Source organism: Doryrhamphus excisus, linkage group LG4, assembly GCF_037039965.1.
Source record: "Doryrhamphus excisus strain RoL-2023G ecotype Guam linkage group LG4, RoL_Dexc_Guam_v1.1, whole genome shotgun sequence".
NCBI lineage: Eukaryota > Metazoa > Chordata > Actinopteri > Syngnathiformes > Syngnathidae > Doryrhamphus > Doryrhamphus excisus.
Window position 1 is genome coordinate 9,705,923 of NC_136360.1, and position 17,671 is coordinate 9,723,593.

Consider the following 17,671-nt stretch of genomic DNA (forward strand, 5'->3'; position numbering starts at 1 on the left):
GTTTGCATGTTTGTCTATCCGTGTGTATGTTTGTGTGTGGTGGGAGTCCTCCTGTAAGGGGTGCAGTGGCGCTGCAGAGAGTAAAACGCTGCAACATTTCAGAAGCTAATGACTTGAGCAGGCACGGCGGTCTAGTGGTTAGCGCGCAGACCTCACAGCTAGGAGACCAGGGTTCAATTCCCACCCTCGGCCATCTCTGTGTGGAGTTTGCATGTTCTCCCCGTGCATGCGTGGGTTTTCTCCGGGTACTCCGGTTTCCTCCCACATTCCAAAAACATGCTAGGTTAATTGGCGACTCCAAATTGTCCATAGGTATGAATGTGAGTGTGAATGGTTGTTTGTCTGATTGGTTGTACGCTGTACGCGGTTGTACGCAGGGTGTACGCTCGCCCGAAGACAGCTGGGATAGGCTCCAGCACCCCCCCGCGACCCTCGTGAGGAAAAGCGGTAGAAAATGAATGAATGAATGAATGACTTGAGCAGACATGGATGTTGGCTTGTTTGGAATGCAGAACATCAGAGATAAACAAACAAGCAGAATACATGCAGCGATTCATGGGCACGGCCTTCTGACTTTAACAAACAAATGGTTCAAATGGTATAGAACGGTGTGGCTTCCCGAACTCAGAAGTCATACTCAAAAGAGTCACTTCCTGTATGTGTAAATGTCCCAATACTTTTGTCCTAAAAAACTCATCATGTTGTCCATATTGCAGGTGTTGCCATGTCAACTGTGCTGCATGCGCTAATCAAAGTCTCCCAAGTCTCCCAATGACAGCTCGCTGGTGCATACTGGGTAATGTAGTACATACACTCAATGTTTATTAGTGTAACGTTTGTCACAATGTCACCATAGGGCAAGGAGAGAAAATGTGACGATGATCAAAGAACCTGAAATGGTCTCGGCCCTGGCCTCTGAGCACAATATGACAACCTCAACCCGAGTTCAATTCCACCCTCGGCCAGCTCTGTGTGGAGTTTGCATGTTCTCCCAGGGCATGCGTGGGTTTTCTCTGGGTACTCCAGCTTCCTCCCACATTCCAAAAACATGCTAGGTTAATTGGCGACTCCAAATTGTCCATAGGTATGAATGTGAGTGTGAATGGTTGTTTGTCTATATGTGCCCTGTGATTGGCTGGCGACCGGTCCAGGGTGTACCCCGCCTCTCGCCCAAAGACAGCTGGGATAGGCTCCAGCACCCCCGCGACCCTCGTGAGGATAAGTGGTAGAAAATGAATGAATGAATGAATGCCCTGTGATTGGGTGGCAACCGGTCCAGGGTCTACGCCGCCTCTCGCCTGAAGACAGCTGGGATAGGCTCCAGCACCCCTCATGAGGATAAGCAGTAGAAAATGAATGAATGAAATATACTCTTAGGGGCCATCCATAATTTTCAACATTTTCAGTACAAAGAGTACTCTTTTGAGCAACCCCCCCCCCCTAAAAAGAGTACAATCCCAAATGAAAAATGTTGATAGGTCCACGACCAACTGACCCAATACAGCCAGGAAATTCGAACATATCCAATCCAATCCAATAGTGTTCTCTGGCTGTATTTTGGGACTCTGGTCAATCAGTCACTGCCCATCAACATTGTATTGAACACGAACAAGATAAAAAATTATATCAAATGCCTCTTTTTTGTACAGTAAACCTCAGATATATCGGACTCGGATATATCGGAAATTCGCTCACAACGGACAGATAAAAAAGAACCAATTTTTCTGTAATGCATTTCCAATAAAAATTCATTGCATATATCAGATTTTTTTATAACGGATTTCGCCTATTTCGGACAAAATCTCCAGTCCCGTTCCAATTTCCCTCGCATATATCGGATGGCCGCATCATGGCCTTTGATCCATCTTTGATCCATGTTCACAGCCAAAGCTAAAGATAACATCTTTGTATGAATTACAGACATGTACATGAGCATGTACAATGAAAAAAATTCTCAAATCTGTAGAAATGCCTTCTTGTTGCTATTAGTGAGGTTGAGAAACCAAATGATAAACGTAAGTGCAAACGATAATGACGTCACATGCTATTGAAATGTATGGGAACTTGCCGACTTGTCAATAGCCTGTGACGTCATTATCGTTTGCGTTTACGTTTATCGTTTGGTTTCTAAACCTCCCTAATAGCAACAAGAAGGCATTTCTACAGATTTGAGATTTTTTGTTTTTATTTTGTTGTACATGCTCATGTACATGTCTGTAATTCATACAAAGATGTTATAATCTTCAGCTTTGGCTGTGAACATGGATCAAAGAAAGTTCCCCCATGGCATTGCGCGTCCGTGTAATGAATGTGGCGGGCATTTTCCGGTATACGCATATAACGGATATCGCTTATATCGGACAAAACCAGTGGGAACAATTGAATCCGATATATCCGAGGTTTACTGTATTTTTCTTTCAAGAAAATACAAATGTATTACAAATTTGGTCTTTTTGTGTTGTTCTTTCTATCAAATGATACATGTAGAAAAGTCCTGATGCAACAACTGTTTTCCACAGGATTTTTTAATCAAGAGAATACTTCTTGTATACACACATGATTACTCAAGGAGCAGAAGAGTTGCCCCTGGTTTCCAAAAGCCTGAGGAGATAAAATCTTCTTTGAAATGATGGACACAACCTTTGAACTCAACTCTATGCGAAGTATGCAATAAAGATGCCACAACTGTTTTGAAAAGGCTTAACAATCACACCTATAGTCTAGTCAGTGTATCACAGGAAGTGAAAATCACATTGATTGTTACTGCACTGTCCACAAAGTCAAATTCACCACCACAGCCAGGTCCATGCCCAAATATAGAAAATAAACACAGAGCTGGCGAATAGATTCAGGATGGTCGGTTTAGTTTTGATCTTCTCCATTTTCGCAACGGCACTTCGGAACAAATCCGCCCTGCTCGATTCCTTCGATTTGGAACCTTTCCAAGCGACAGCATCCTTCCGCTTTCTTTCCGAACGCACAAGCAGTAAACATTGATGTATTGTTCGTATGCATTGCTCGGTGAGCGATGAATGGCAGTAATTCTCTTTTTGATGAACGAAAATAGGTAATCGAAATCACCGGGGTCGGCCATTGTCTGATTGTTGTGTTGGAATGCGAAGCACGCAGAGCTACGTGGAGTATCGCGTGGACTGGTACGCTCTCGCGCTAGCATATGACGACAGGGGACCAGTCTATTCGCACTAAAATTTGACTGCGTCCCGCAGTTCGAACATACAGACATCGACATTTTCTGGTTTTCAAAAAAGCGTACGTTGATGTCTTAACCCCCTCCCCCCCTCGTACGGTTTGTACGCTCGTGAAAATGTTGAAAATTATGGATGGCCCCTTAGTATAAAGGGGTTAACTTCCTTTTCAACTTTCATGATTGTTAATAACTTTAAATGGTGCCTCGGGGTGACTAGTTAGAATTTTCATGTGCTGTACGTTTGTTGTGGTTAACTTATTTTTACACTTGTGACAACATTCAAGAACACAACACATAAAGTTCACTTCAGTCCCACTGAACTTTGTGACACTTGCATGCCAGTTATGAACATGAAAAAGTGTGAAGTCACCTCCAGATGGCACTGTGTTTACTACCTCAAGGGTGACTAGTTTGATTTTTTCGTTTTTTGTGGTGTTATTACTAAGTGGTTAACTTCTTTTTACACTCATCTGACATAGGGAGCCTGTGTTTACTACATGACCCAAATCTGTATTACACTTGTATGACCGTAAAGCAAAAATGTCATGAAAAACATTGCCTGTCCTGTTAAAAAAAAAAACAATGATGGCAAATGGAACGATTAAAATGCAAATGAGGTCAGTCAGTTAAGGCATACATCCATGCTAAGTGTAACTATAATATCCTTTAGGAAAACATCTATTTATCTTAATTTAAGTCATAATAACAACATCCTGCATCTAAATCCCTTCCTGTCTTTCGCCTTGTGGACACATTTAGTTTTTTCAAGTAAAACCTTTATCTTGTAACCCCCCCCCCCCCCCCCCCCAAAAAAAAAAAACTATTAAAGTGTGCTGACATGCAGAACATGGTGACAATGTCTGTTGACTTAGCAAGCCAGGATGGGATGGGGTTGAATAAGGGTGCCCTCCAGGTACACCCCCATGTTTGAAGCTAAAGTGCCATCACATTGTCATTAGATAAATTCTCCTGCCTCTAGGAGATAATTTAACCATTCAGTGAGCCAACAAACACAAAAACATAGCTGAAACCTCCCATTTGGAAAGGAAATTGCAAACTTGTTGGATAAGATAAGGATATTTTGTATATTTATTGTCATTAATCTATCCAACAGAGCTTTTCCAAAAGTTAGAGGACCCTAAAAAGAACCAGGGGTTGTATTTATTGGGTCACTTCATAAAGTAAAATGATGTTAATTGCTTTTGAGCAGGGGTGGACAAACTACGGCTCAGGGGCCACATCCGGACCGCCAGTTGTTTCCAAAGTATTTAATATAAACTTTGCCATATGAGCTGGTAAAATGACATGCAAGTAGTGAATCTGAAACAACCTTGTGATGGTTCAAGTAGCTTTTCACATGCAGCGATCCAAACAAATACCTCACCCATGGTGCCGAACAAACACAAGTCAACAATATCGGACACACAACTTAACCTTAACTTCAACTTAACTTAACCTATGTATGTATTTTGTGCCGCCCACGAGTCACAAAGTTTGCACACCCCTGCTATTGAGTTATGCCTGTAAAATAATGGCTATTGTGTTGTCAGCCATAAATTTATCAATATGTTAATATTTGATTGCTCATACTAAGTTTGAATGCTTATTTGTAAATATATATATTTTTACATTTACATAAAAATTCCCCAAAATATAGATTAAAAAAATGTTAAGTACATAATCAAAAAAGGGGCAAGATGGACAATACAATCATGTAATCCTAAAAGTTGAGCTCTATTATAAATATTACATTTAAATGTGTAAATACTACTCACATGGGCTGCACAGTCTAGTCTTGCAGTTCCTCCTGCTACAGATAGAGAGCGGCGTTTGTCTTTTCAAGCAGTGCTGCCTGGAGTAGTAAGGGAAAAAAACAAAGTGTCTCATTTAAATCAAACGCTGCAGTGCATTTGTTTGCATTAATAAAAATCTTTATTCTTTATTCTTAAATCTTTATTGTTTATCCTCCTTTCCAATAGCACTTTGCCACATTCCTAAACCCTTCCCTCAACCACTTTTTTTCTGCTATGAAAATTATTACCTCTTGCTGTATAATTGGCACCCTTGTATACTTACGTCCCCTAAAAGACAGCGTCTCAAGTACCACGTGCACCCATCCCACTTGTGGAGTTTCCTCTATAACACACAGCTTTGACACCCCTTCTACACCCACACACACCCACACACACACACACACACACACTTGTGTAGCAGATGACTTTTATTCATCTAAGGCACTGCGAGTGTATTGGACCTGGCTTCAAACAGTACCAATAAATCAATGACATCATCAGCACTGAAGAGAACTCAACAAGACAGTCCATCACCTCTGAATCTGAATTAGTGCTTCCCCTGATTAGGAGTCAGACCCATCACTGTACCCCAGTTGTTCATAAGGACACTTATGAGGCGTGAAGTGAAAATCATGGCTTCTCACACCTTTTCCGTTTGGACGCAGAGGACTTTTGGACATGCTAGAGAGAGATCTAGAAGAATTATTGTGATAGCACACAGAGACAGTCTGTGTTGTCAGAGGTGGCAGACTAAACAGGAAGACGACACCTCGCTTGGGCCGATGGGTCAACATTTACATAATTGTCCACATTAAGGAAAAAAATGACTTTAAAGTGCTTTGGTTTGTGTCCTTTCAGATACATCATGGTTGTTCTGAATTTAACTTTTGTTGGGATGCCCAATTGGAATTCATTGTTTGTTTTTGCTTGGTCATTTTCTGAAAAAAAAAAACTTTAAATATAACTGTTTTGTTATCACTATCAAGATTTCGTCAGTTTACACCAAAGACAATGTCACACATTTCTAATGAAACAAACCAAAGCTCATTTTTACCCGTTCACACACACAGGTATGCAAATTAAGACATTTATGTCATCTGCATACATTATGTCTCTCCACAGATAGGTTGCAGTCCTGTGTGAAACACTCCTAAAAAGATCGCCCATTATGTAAAATTGACTTTGTAATGATGTTCTAACAGTACTACGTGAATGAAAATTCTCTTTTCTCATGGCCATGATAGCACCTCCGACCCATCCTGTGTGTAGATCGAAAAAAAAAATCATGCTTTGCTAAACTTCTTCAAGGATTGTGGGATGACGTAGCCAAATCTGTGACAGTTACAGATTGTGATGTTTAAATTGTCTTCATTTGAGCACAGCTTGCTAAATAGCATGTTTGACGTAAAGCAAATGCACGTGTGGCAAAAATGTTAGCGTCATATGCTTGATCATTTTGGGGCAGAGCTCTGCGGCCTGGCGGGGAGACAAAAAAAAACAGCAAAACTGAGCTAATGTGCGTCTTTGTCCTCCGTGGGAGGGGAGAGCCTTTCTTCTGACAGAGTACAAATCGCGAGACTGTGGCAGTATTCTGCAAGGACAGAGGGAGGCAATGGACGAGAGAAAGCGCCCAATCAGACATTGATCTGAACCAAACTAATCCCCCATTGGTGCCAACGTGACCTTAAGGAATCGGCTTAGAGCAGCTCGGTTAAACTGGACATGGTTTCCCATTTAAGCGTCCTTGGTGAGGCCCACCCTAATTTTGCCACCCACAGACATTAGCTGGGGAATTAAGACGCATACATTCATAACACTTTTCATTACAGCGGGAGGGGACAGCAGGGGACACACACACACAGTGAGGACATTGATAAGCCAAAGGATGAGACCTTGGTGTGTAAACAGCATCCTGTGAAGAAGGATAGTCATTTCTATCCACAATAGGCATTTTATGTCTTTCTGTTGGGGTTTATTCTAAAAGGTCTGGTGTGTCCTCATTACTGGGTTTCATACCATAGGATGTCCACGTCGTCTCTTGTTTTCACACGCCCATGTCTTCAAAAAGCTTCTTCAGACATGTGACCTTCATATTTACACAGTGTGGCGTGTTTCTTCCAAGATAAAGATGGAGATGAATGGGATTGAGTCTGTCTTCTTCTCCAATACAACACAGCATGTCCCTTTCTGTGGTCCAATGTCTTACAGCCCAGCAAATCTGTCTCTCCTAATGGTCAAATGTTTCTTCCTGTTTTTTTCTCTCCATTCTCTCTCTTACTACTGTCCAACACCAATGTCCCTTTTGACAGTTGAACTCATTCCACGATCTGACCATTCCGTCTCTTTCTATAGTTCAATACACTAGTGTCCAACTCCTCTGTCACTTCCTACCTCCAACCCATGTCTCTATGGTCCTTCCATTCTGGCTTTATATCCAATACTTTAGTGCCCAACACCTTCTGTACTGATTAATTTGCCTTGCTATCTGTCCAACTTATAGACTGACATGTCTTACATCGCTCAAGCGCCCAATCCCCTTTGTCTCTTAATATGTCCAATATGTCATGTCATTCATTCATTTTCTACCGCTTATCCTCACAAGGGTCGCGGGGGTGCTGGAGCCTATCCCAGCTGTCGCCAGCCAATCACAGGGCACATATAGACAAACAACCATTCACACTCACATTCATACCAATGGACAATTTGCAGTCGCCAATTAACCTAGCATGTTTTTGGAATGTGGGAGGAAACCGGAGTACTCGGAGAAAACCCGCACATGCAAAGAGAACATGCAAACTCCACGCAGAGATGGCTGAGGGTGGAATTGAACTCGGCTCTCCTAGCTGTGAGGTCTGCACACTAACCACTCCACTGGCGTGCAGCCACCTTGACATTCAGTGTCTCTATTGTCCAACACAGTTAGAATGCAGTCCTGTTAGTGCAGTAGCAGCAGTACCAAAAATCCACTGAACCCCTACCGGAGGTATAACAAGTCGTACTTGGTATCAAAATGTTCGTTAGAACCTCTACTTTTCAGAACTGGTGTTGTACTTTGAAAAAGTTGTGTATAACATAGTCAATTAACCCCTTTATTGCCGAAACACGCAAAAAAACGACACTTCCTCATACCTTCAATTTATTCAACCCAGGCACTATAAAACTTTGTTTGATGCCACTACAATGCTATTTCTTTATTAACAGAGGTCTGTGGATATCATCTGGACATCAGTGGTGGTGTAAAAATCCCAAGGGGGGTAGTCTGGGGCCCCAAAATGGGGATTTTAGCCCCTTTTTCTACTTTTTCTTCAGGAAAACACCCCTTGTGAGCCCAATTTCAACTCAGATAAGGAGTGTTTGGTATCAAAATGTTCGTTGGAACCTCTTCTTTTCAGAACTGGTGTTGTACTTTGAGAAAAATTTGTGTAACATGGTCAATTAACCCCTTTATTTCAGAAACACATTAAAAACGAAACTTCCGTACACCTTCAATTTCTTCGACCCAGTCACTATAAAACTTTGTTTGATACCACTACAAGACTATTTCTTTATTAGTAGAGGTCTGTGGATATCATCTGGACATCAGTGGTGGTGTAAAAATCCCAAGGGGGGTAGTCTGGGGCCCCAAAATGGGGATTTTAGCCCCTTTTTCTACTTTTTCTTCAGGAAAACACCCCTTGTGAGCCCAATTTCAACTCAGATAAGGAGTGTTTGGTATCAAAATGTTCGTTGGAACCTCTTCTTTTCAGAACTGGTGTTGTACCTTGCTAGCAAGCTTGAAGAACGTTGCCAGAAGGAAACAGTTCTGAAATCAGAAGCCTACACACGAACTGCATACATAATTGATGGAATGAGTCTTGTACAAAGTGTGAATGAAACACACTTCCAGACATTCGATGATTTGGGACAGATCATCTTGAAAAGACTGACCAGACTATTGAAAAATCCAGACTTGCATATTGAAGTCGAAACGGTGGTCTTTGACCGTTATGATGTAGATGCAAGCTTGAACATCAAGGGAGGAGAAAGACAACGACGTGGGGACAGTCATGAACATAGAGCTTCCCACAAGGTAATTGGGAATAGGAAAGTTCCTAACTACAAACAGTTTCTCAAGTCCGGAAAGAATAAAGCAGAACTGATATATTTTCTTAGTCAATATATAGAGGCGAGAGCACCTGACATGATTGCACCAGACAAAACACTGGTGATTGCGGGGGGTTACCCGAACCCAGAGACAGTGAAACAAATATCTGCTGAAGGACCTTGTACGATGGAGAACCTGGCTTCGACACAAGCTGAAGCCGACACAAGAATTGTGTTACATGCAACACACTCAGCTTCCTTTCCACGGACCATCGTCAGATGCGATGACACTGATGTCCTTGTGTTGCTGTTGCATTATCAGAGTGGAGGAATGTTGAGTCGGGAGGTCTACATGCACGCAGGTCATGCCGGAAAATTCACCACAAAAGAGAGATTCATTCCAGTGACTAAGATTGCTGAAGAAGTAGGGCCATTACTCTGCTCCATTTTGCCAGCAATGCACGCCCTTTCAGGATGTGACACTACTAGCGGATTTTTCAAAATAGGGAAACGAACTGCATTCAATGCGCTTCAAAAGCATCAAGATGAGTTGAAAGGCCTTTCTGAATTCAACAGTCCTGGACCAGAGGTGGGAATGGATTCTGCAAGAAAATTCGGTATCCTCATTTACAAAGGTCGTAAGGACAGACATTGCAAAACTTTGGATGAATTGCGTCTCATCCACTCATCAACAACCGACAAGCCAGTGGTGTCACTCCCTCCTACAGAGGATGCTTTTCAACAGCACGCACTCCGGGCAAAATATCAGACCATGGTATGGTGCAGCAGCCACATAGCAAAACCTGAAGTTGGGGACCCCTGTGCATATGGCTGGACCAAGAGTGGAGAAAACCTTGTGTGCATTCGAACTTTGAAGGAATCGGCTCCCAGTGATCTGCGGAACCTCACTCATCTGTACTGTCAAGATTCAAGCTGTATTGATGGAGCGAAATGTCCATGTCTCCAGGTTGGACTTCCGTGCATCGAAGCATGCAAATGCAGTGACTGCCCGAATACTGTCCGTGTTGAGCAAGATAATGGGGATGGGGATGGGGATGGCAGAAGCGATGAAAACTAGCATTGGTCTCATTGGTCAATATTTGGTAGCAGGCACTTTTTTACTGGTAAAGAAAATACTGCTAAGCTGTTTCAAACAGGTAAACGAGTTTTGAAGTGACCTTCAGAGTCCGAGTACAGTTACAAATTCACTGGTGTTTGCAACAGGATCTTTTTCCCGAAAAAAAGTAGAAAAAAGGGGCTAAGATAAAAGTTTTGGGGGCCCAAGACTAGCCCCCTGGGATTTTTACTGCACCACTGGTGTACAGATTGTTTCTTCAGACATTTGCTAAAAAGAAATAAAGCACTTTATCGAGATCAAACAAAGTTTTATAGTGACTGGGTCGAAGAAATTGAAGGTGTACGGAAGTTTCGTTTTTAATGTGTTTCTGAAATAAAGGGGTTAATTGACCATGTTACACAAATTTTTCTCAAAGTACAACACCAGTTCTGAAAAGAAGAGGTTCCAACGAACATTTTGATACCAAACACTCCTTATCTGAGTTGAAATTGGGCTCACAAGGGGTGTTTTCCTGAAGAAAAAGTAGAAAAAGGGGCTAAAATCCCCATTTTGGGGCCCCAGACTACCCCCCTTGGGATTTTTACACCACCACTGATGTCCAGATGATATCCACAGACCTCTGTTAATAAAGAAATAGCATTGTAGTGGCATCAAACAAAGTTTTATAGTGACTGGGTTGAATAAATTGAAGGTATGAGGAAGTGTCGTTTTTTTGCGTGTTTCGGCAATAAAGGGGTTAATTGACTATGTTATACACAACTTTTTCAAAGTACAACACCAGTTCTGAAAAGTAGAGGTTCTAACGAACATTTTGATACCAAGTACGACTTGTTATACCTCCGGTAGGGGTATCTCGAAAACTAGAGCACTTTTTGGCCACCTGCTACTCCCCTATGTGGGAAGAACTGCCTTCTGTCTTTTTGTGGCGTGCTGACTTATTTGTCTTGCAATGGTTCAACACATCTGTTCAACTTATGGACCAACATGTCTTATGTCTTTCCCTGTGGTCCTTTTGTTCCGTCTCTCCCGATTGTCCCAAGTGTCCAAACATGTTGTCTCTTCCTACTTGTGTCCAACACCTCCTGTCCCTTTCTGGGCTACTGATATATTTGTCTTGCTATGGTTCAACACATCATTTTTACCTGGACCAACAAGTCAGCCTCTTCCTACCATCTAACTGTGACATCTCTACCAATGGTTCTTCTCGTCTATCTCTTCCGGAGTTCATAAACTGTCATTTTGCCTTCCACATGAAGTGCTTTAAATGCAGATAATGGATCTCTGGGAAGTGAGAAAGACCGATAGAGAACAGAGAGAGCTGTGTGTTGTTGTTTTTACATGGAGAAGAAAAACAAATTGTCCTCTGCAACATGCCTAGTCTCATAAGCTTCGCTCGGCTGCAACGCACATTTTCCCTGCTTCTGATTAGCGACTGTATCTGTTGTAATCACGTCTATGGGCGGTCTGTCCTCACATGTGTTGTTGACGTCATGTCGGTATGAAAAAACATTAGCTGGGGATAATCAGCTCCAGGGTCAAGCTGTGACCATCATAAAACCTGTATTTAGTGTGCAGGCTATGTTACGTTCTGTCTATCGAACATCTACAGATGCAATTAAACACAACAATAATGCATATAATGTGAATTACGCAAGCTCTGTAGTAAAGACATCATCTTCTATGGACGCTTGCAAGGATCAACAGCTAAACCAACATCCAGAGTTAGAGAGCTGGCTGGCAGGTGGCCAAGCCTGACAGAACCCATCCCATTACGAACCACTTAGTCCAACACCACAATGAGTCCACTGACAAGAAATACGCTGGTCACAATTACACCTTGACTTAGAGTGGCTTTTTTACGGCTTGAATGCGACCCACGTCGCTATAAATACACTTGTGTCAATCAATAATGACATCGTTGACTGTTTTCTTTGGGTACAATTAAAATTACTCTGGCAATGTCCAGTACTTCACTAAAGTGAATAGACCTCCCACATTTCTGCAAATATGGTTGAATTTGTCGTAGGTGGAATCATGTAAATCATGAAGAAGGTTTGATGAAAAGCTGCAATTTAAAAAGCTAATTTCAAAAGTGCCGCTCTCAAAAGTGGTGTAAACAAGTGAAGAAAATAAGAGTTTGAAGACCCTAGAATTTATCTTATGATGTATTCTTGCATGCAACAAGAACATTACCATGATAAAATGAAAAGTGACAAAAAAGTGAACATATTACTTTTTTTATACAAAAAATATATTCAAAATCCCTCCCGAAATGTTTGTATTGTGTCTAATGTGTCCAGTGCATCAATTCTGGTCAGCCATCAGGGCGTCTGCAAACCAGTGAGGGGTGTGTCTGCTTGTTTGATGGGAACGTGTACATGAGTGCACGTTAGAATGGCGTCTATCTGCTGACACAACAAGTCTCAAGTGACCTGCCTCCGCTACAAGTGGACTACAAGCGTCCACCACTGCCGTTGCGTACAGAATGGACACTCCGCCCCTTCACTTTAGAGGCTATTGAGAAGGCTTCAGCAGCTGGGAGTGTTTGTCTCCTTGTCGCGCACACCCTCGGGGGTGGGGGCAGAGTGGGTCAGGGGAGGTCAAACTCTGGCCCTGATGCAGAATAGCTTTAATTGACACGCAGCTTGCCATCACCTGTGACATGGGCCCAAAGATAATGATTCAGAAAGCTACTCTACACTTTTAATGAGCAAACAGACACACAATGGCCGCCTTGTGCGTTGATCCTCTCATCGGATAACACAAGGGACAAAAGTTTTGGGACACCTGGCCATGACACCTACAGAATGTGTCCTCCCCTTTTCTTTGCAGCGTGAACATGTTCATGGTAAATGTTTGTGGAAAGTTCTTCTCCAATCATCGAGATAAACATTGTGAGATCAGAGGTCACCTGTGGTGGACCTCACCATATCTTGGGAGAGGGAAGTTTGATCGGTTGTCATTTCAAGTCTAGTCAAATCTGCTCTACCAATGATAAAGACCATGGTAGTTTACGGAACCTGGGCTGACCAGGTAGGAGAGGGCTGTTACCAATGGAAAGGTGTCAGTAGCCTTCCGGGTACCATGCAGTTGAAAATTGCAGCAAAATCCAGGATGGGTGATGTACAGGACATCAGTTGGAAGAATTGTCCAAATGTCTATCGTAAGATAAAGTACAAAGAAAACAAAAGAGTCTTGTCAAGTTCATGTTTCGTCAGCAGTCCATTTCCCTGCTGTCTTCAGTCTCACCTTGGATAACATTTGCCTACGTATCAGCCACATGCTGATACGGTAAAACAGAAGACCTCATACTATATTTTAGTCCACAGTGTTGAAAATGATACTTTGATTTGGTTAGTTGGGCACATTGGCATGCAAAGACAGAGCATCAGTCTGTGGAAGGCCTGAGAAGAAGCTACCTCAGGTCAGCAAACCACTGCACTTCTCACTTGAGTGCCTCTCTTTAGGGCCGGCACCCCACCCCCAACTTCCAATCAGCACTGCCGAAATTCCTCCACTCACCGAGCTGCCCCCGCCCCCTTGTGAGCCCCCCTCCCATGATACTGGGCACACACCAAGGGGCATTCAAAACGAATTAACACCAAATCAATGGGGGAACAGTGGAAGGAAGGAAAAAAGGCAAAAAGAAAAACACAGAGAAAGGGGAAAAATCTCCTTAGCAACATAATCTAGGCGGTCTGGCCAGGGGAGTCGTGAAAGGAAGAGAAAGAGAGTGGCGCTGTTTGGGGAGGCATGAGGAATCCACCACACAAAGGCCGAGGCAACAAAATGGAAAATTAACACATAAGAAACTGTTCCCTTTCCCCCCTAAAGGAACACAATTGGGGACATTAAACCCAAGGAAGGCCTCACTCCTCCTGCTTTGCCTTTGCCTGTGGACCAAACCACTAACTGGGCTTTAAAAAGAAGCAGCAATTATCATAATTGTGCTTTATTTAAGTGAACCTATAATTTCTGACTGAACAAATATTAAGCAATATAACAAGTAAGTTGAATTTTAAACATGCCCATTGAAAACCCCTACAAAATCAACTTTTTCTTTGACATGCAGTACTTGTTTACCACCCCTGTTTAGACTTGTACAATTCCACATGTCCAAAAAGAATAGGACAAAGAAGAGCTGATTTAATCCTTATTCTAACAGACTGTCTGCCACCAGCCTCATGAACAAGGCCCAGAACCGCCTTTCACCCCCCCCCAAGCCGTCCCCACCCCTCCATAGACTACATAAGATCCATTAACATGTTCATTAATGCACATCAATGCACTGTGCTCTAAATGCTACTCTGTATAATCGTCAATATCTCAATGTAGGAGAACAAATTCCTTGTATTGTGTGGCCTATAACTGGCAGTAAACCTGATTCTGATTAGGATTCTTATTCAGATCCCAGTACTATACTGGCCAACAATGTAATGGACACACCTATTCCACCTAAAAAGCTCACTATTAAAAAAAAAACTCTTAAAACCTCCAACTGTATTTTTTTCATATATTCTGGCCATTTTAAGCATTTACAAAACTTCCTTCCTGGACACACTGATTTCACAAATCAACACATAAACAAATCCCTACAGGAAGCATTAGCATTAGAAGTTTAGGCTATGAATGCCAATACAGCAAAAGTGGTGGGGGCAGCTCCATCCGGTAATGGCCTGAGGTGCTGTGAGCGAGTGTGTGGCAAAGGCAATGCCGTTTATCCTCATTGGAGTTGCGTGGGTATGCTGGAGCCTATCCCAGCTGACTTTGGGCACAACCTGGACTTGTCGCCAGACAATTGCAGGAACAAAAACATTCAAAGCCAAAAATCACGATGATAATCACAAAATAACTTTTACCATTAACAATAGCACCTTGTATGACTTATTTTTGCAGTTCAATGACAAAAACTATGCTAAAATGTTGTGTGTTCATTCAATTTATAGTATCTCTTACGGGAAAAAATTATGTTAAAAGTCTCTTGATTGTGTTTGACCATCAAGGGTTCATTTACTGTATTTGCATTTGATTTAGCCTCCTCTTAAAGTGTTTGCAGACCTTATCTTCAAGTCTACAATCACTTGTGAGGGATTTACGGCGGCGTCTCGTCTAGCCTTTGGACAAACACTTAAGTCTGACTTAAAGACCTTGGAGTCGGAGGCAGGACAATACAAACTGTGCTAATGGAAAGCGTAGATTCCTAATTAGATCTGTGTGGGTACAGGAAAGTTAGGATTCCGCATGGCATTATATTGCTTCCATATCGCATAGCAATTAGTGCAGAGGCAAGCCCCGTGGCCACCAGCCGCCCCGTACACAACCTCTGACCCCCACTAGATGATCAGCCCATTGAAACCAGGGTCGGCTTTAATTAGGAGGCCATTAAGAGCCAACCTCCACACATGGTGGGCACACACAGAGCCAGGATACCACTTGAACTCCATCTACAAGAAAACGTGTGCAACATGTAGAGGAAGAAATGTGATACTTTTTTTTTTATTTATGATGTTTTAATGTAAAATGGCAACCCAATGTGTTTTTTTTTTGCATTTGTCCATACCAGTATGTGCTTGAGAAGGTCATGCATCCCAGGATGAAATATAGTCTGAGAGAGAGGATAAAAAAAATATGAAAGGCGGCTCAGCAGCAGAGAGGAGAAAAAAGCCTCTAAAGAGGTGAAACAATGTCAAACGGGGTGTAAAAAGGTGGAAAAAAATAGATGACAAGAGTGATTCTTTTTATTCAGCCGGCTGATTTCACACTGGCACAAAGACGCTTTGGGGAAGTTTCATCCTTTTCACATTTCTTGCGCGTTTATTCAGCGTTATTCGGCCGGCCTTCTCGCGGACACCACCGCGCCCGGGAGAGGAGTCAGCTCCATTCAACGCTTTTATAAATCACCTCAGCGGGTGCAGACCGTGGCCAATCGGCCAATTACGCCCCCCCTCGAAACACCGAGGCCGATGAAGAAGGCCGGCCACAATGGGATCACAAGGCAGATAAACGACCCTTTAATGGAGCGGCCCAGCAAACAGGCCTAAACCGCGCGCCCCACTTACGTATTCCATCACGCCGCTGCCCTCGCGTTTCCTCTGGCGGCAGGCACAGCTGGGGAGAAGCTAGCCGGAGAAAAAATGACTCTGCTGAGCAAAGCCCACCACCCGCCCGCAGCGGCCCCTTTAGAGACTTTTGGCCCAACAAAAGCATCTGTTGCCATACTGTGCCGCTCGCCCCCCCTTCCTAACACACACACACACACATAGGCAGGAAGGGGACAGGGCCGTATGCGGCTGAGGCTGCTCACCTTGTGCCACAAACTATTGTTATAGGAGCTTCTCCATCCATCTTTGTGTCGCACGCATGAAATAGATAGAAGGGAGGGAGATAGAGATAGAAATACAGAGAGAGGGAGCGGAGTGCAGCTGTGGGATGAATAGGAGTGGGAATGAAGGGATGAGTTGGGCAGGGGGCAGCTGCAGGGTGGTCCCCCCCCCAACCCCACCTCATGCACCTACACAGGCCTGTGTGGATTCTCCCAGGACTCAAATACAAAATAATTTTTCCTTTTTTTGTATTGCAGGGGCTATAATATATTACGTATATATTGGAGAGGTGGATTATTTGTCATTGAATTAAATATACTGTAGGGTAAGTTTATAACTGAATTCCATTTATGAAAAACTAAAGCCATTCCCACACTTGGTCAACAGCCCATCTACTCATCATTCTGTGTTCATCAGTGTTCATTTTGTGTTCATCAACATCAGTGTTCATGACTTCACCATAGGGAAGACAATGGGCAAAAACGGCCTGCATGGCAGAGTTCAAAGACGAAAACCACTGCTGAACAACAAATATAACTCTACGGCTTGTCTCACTTTTGCCAGAAAACATCAAACTCAATGATCCCCAAGACTTTTTGTAAAATACTGACAAGACAAAAGTTGAACTTTTTGGAAGGTGTGTTTTGCGTTAGAAGTAAAGTAATGCTGCATTTCAGAAAAAGAACATCATACCAACAGTAAAATATTGTGGTGGTGGTGTGATGGTCTGGTACTGTGTTGCTGCTAATGGACCTGAAAGACTTGCTGTGATTAACAGATCAACAGAACCATGAATTATGTTGTCTACCAAAGGTCAGAAGGACAATGAGCCAAAACACACCATCAAGCCCACCTTTGTATGGCTGAAGAAAAACAAAATAAAGACATGGTCTCATCAAAGCCCTGACCTGAATCCTATTCCTAACTTAAAAAGACGGTTCATGCTCGAACACCAAACAATGTGGCAAAACTACAACATCGCAAACGCTTGATTACAGTTGTTGCTGCTAAGGGGAACCCAACCAGTTATTAGGTTTAGAGGGCAACCTCTTTTTCACACAGGGCCATGTAGGTTTGGATTTGAATTTTCATGAATTTCATGTAGGTTTGGAATTTTCATTTAAAAACTGCATTTTGTATTCAGTTGTGTTGTCATTGACTCATATTTACATTAGTTTGATCTTCT

At 42.7% G+C, this 17,671-nt stretch overlaps 1 long non-coding RNA gene across 3 annotated transcripts in view; it reads right to left on the minus strand.

Annotated features, from left to right (window-relative positions):
• Nucleotides 1–17,671, minus strand: part of LOC144898355 (uncharacterized) — a 57,074-nt gene that overhangs the window by 17,402 nt on the left and 22,001 nt on the right. For all 3 annotated transcript variants that reach the window (XR_013627270.1, XR_013627271.1, XR_013627272.1), the window contains exon 5: nucleotides 4,984–5,060. This is a non-coding gene — a long non-coding RNA (uncharacterized LOC144898355). The remainder of the gene's footprint in view (nucleotides 1–4,983; nucleotides 5,061–17,671) is intronic.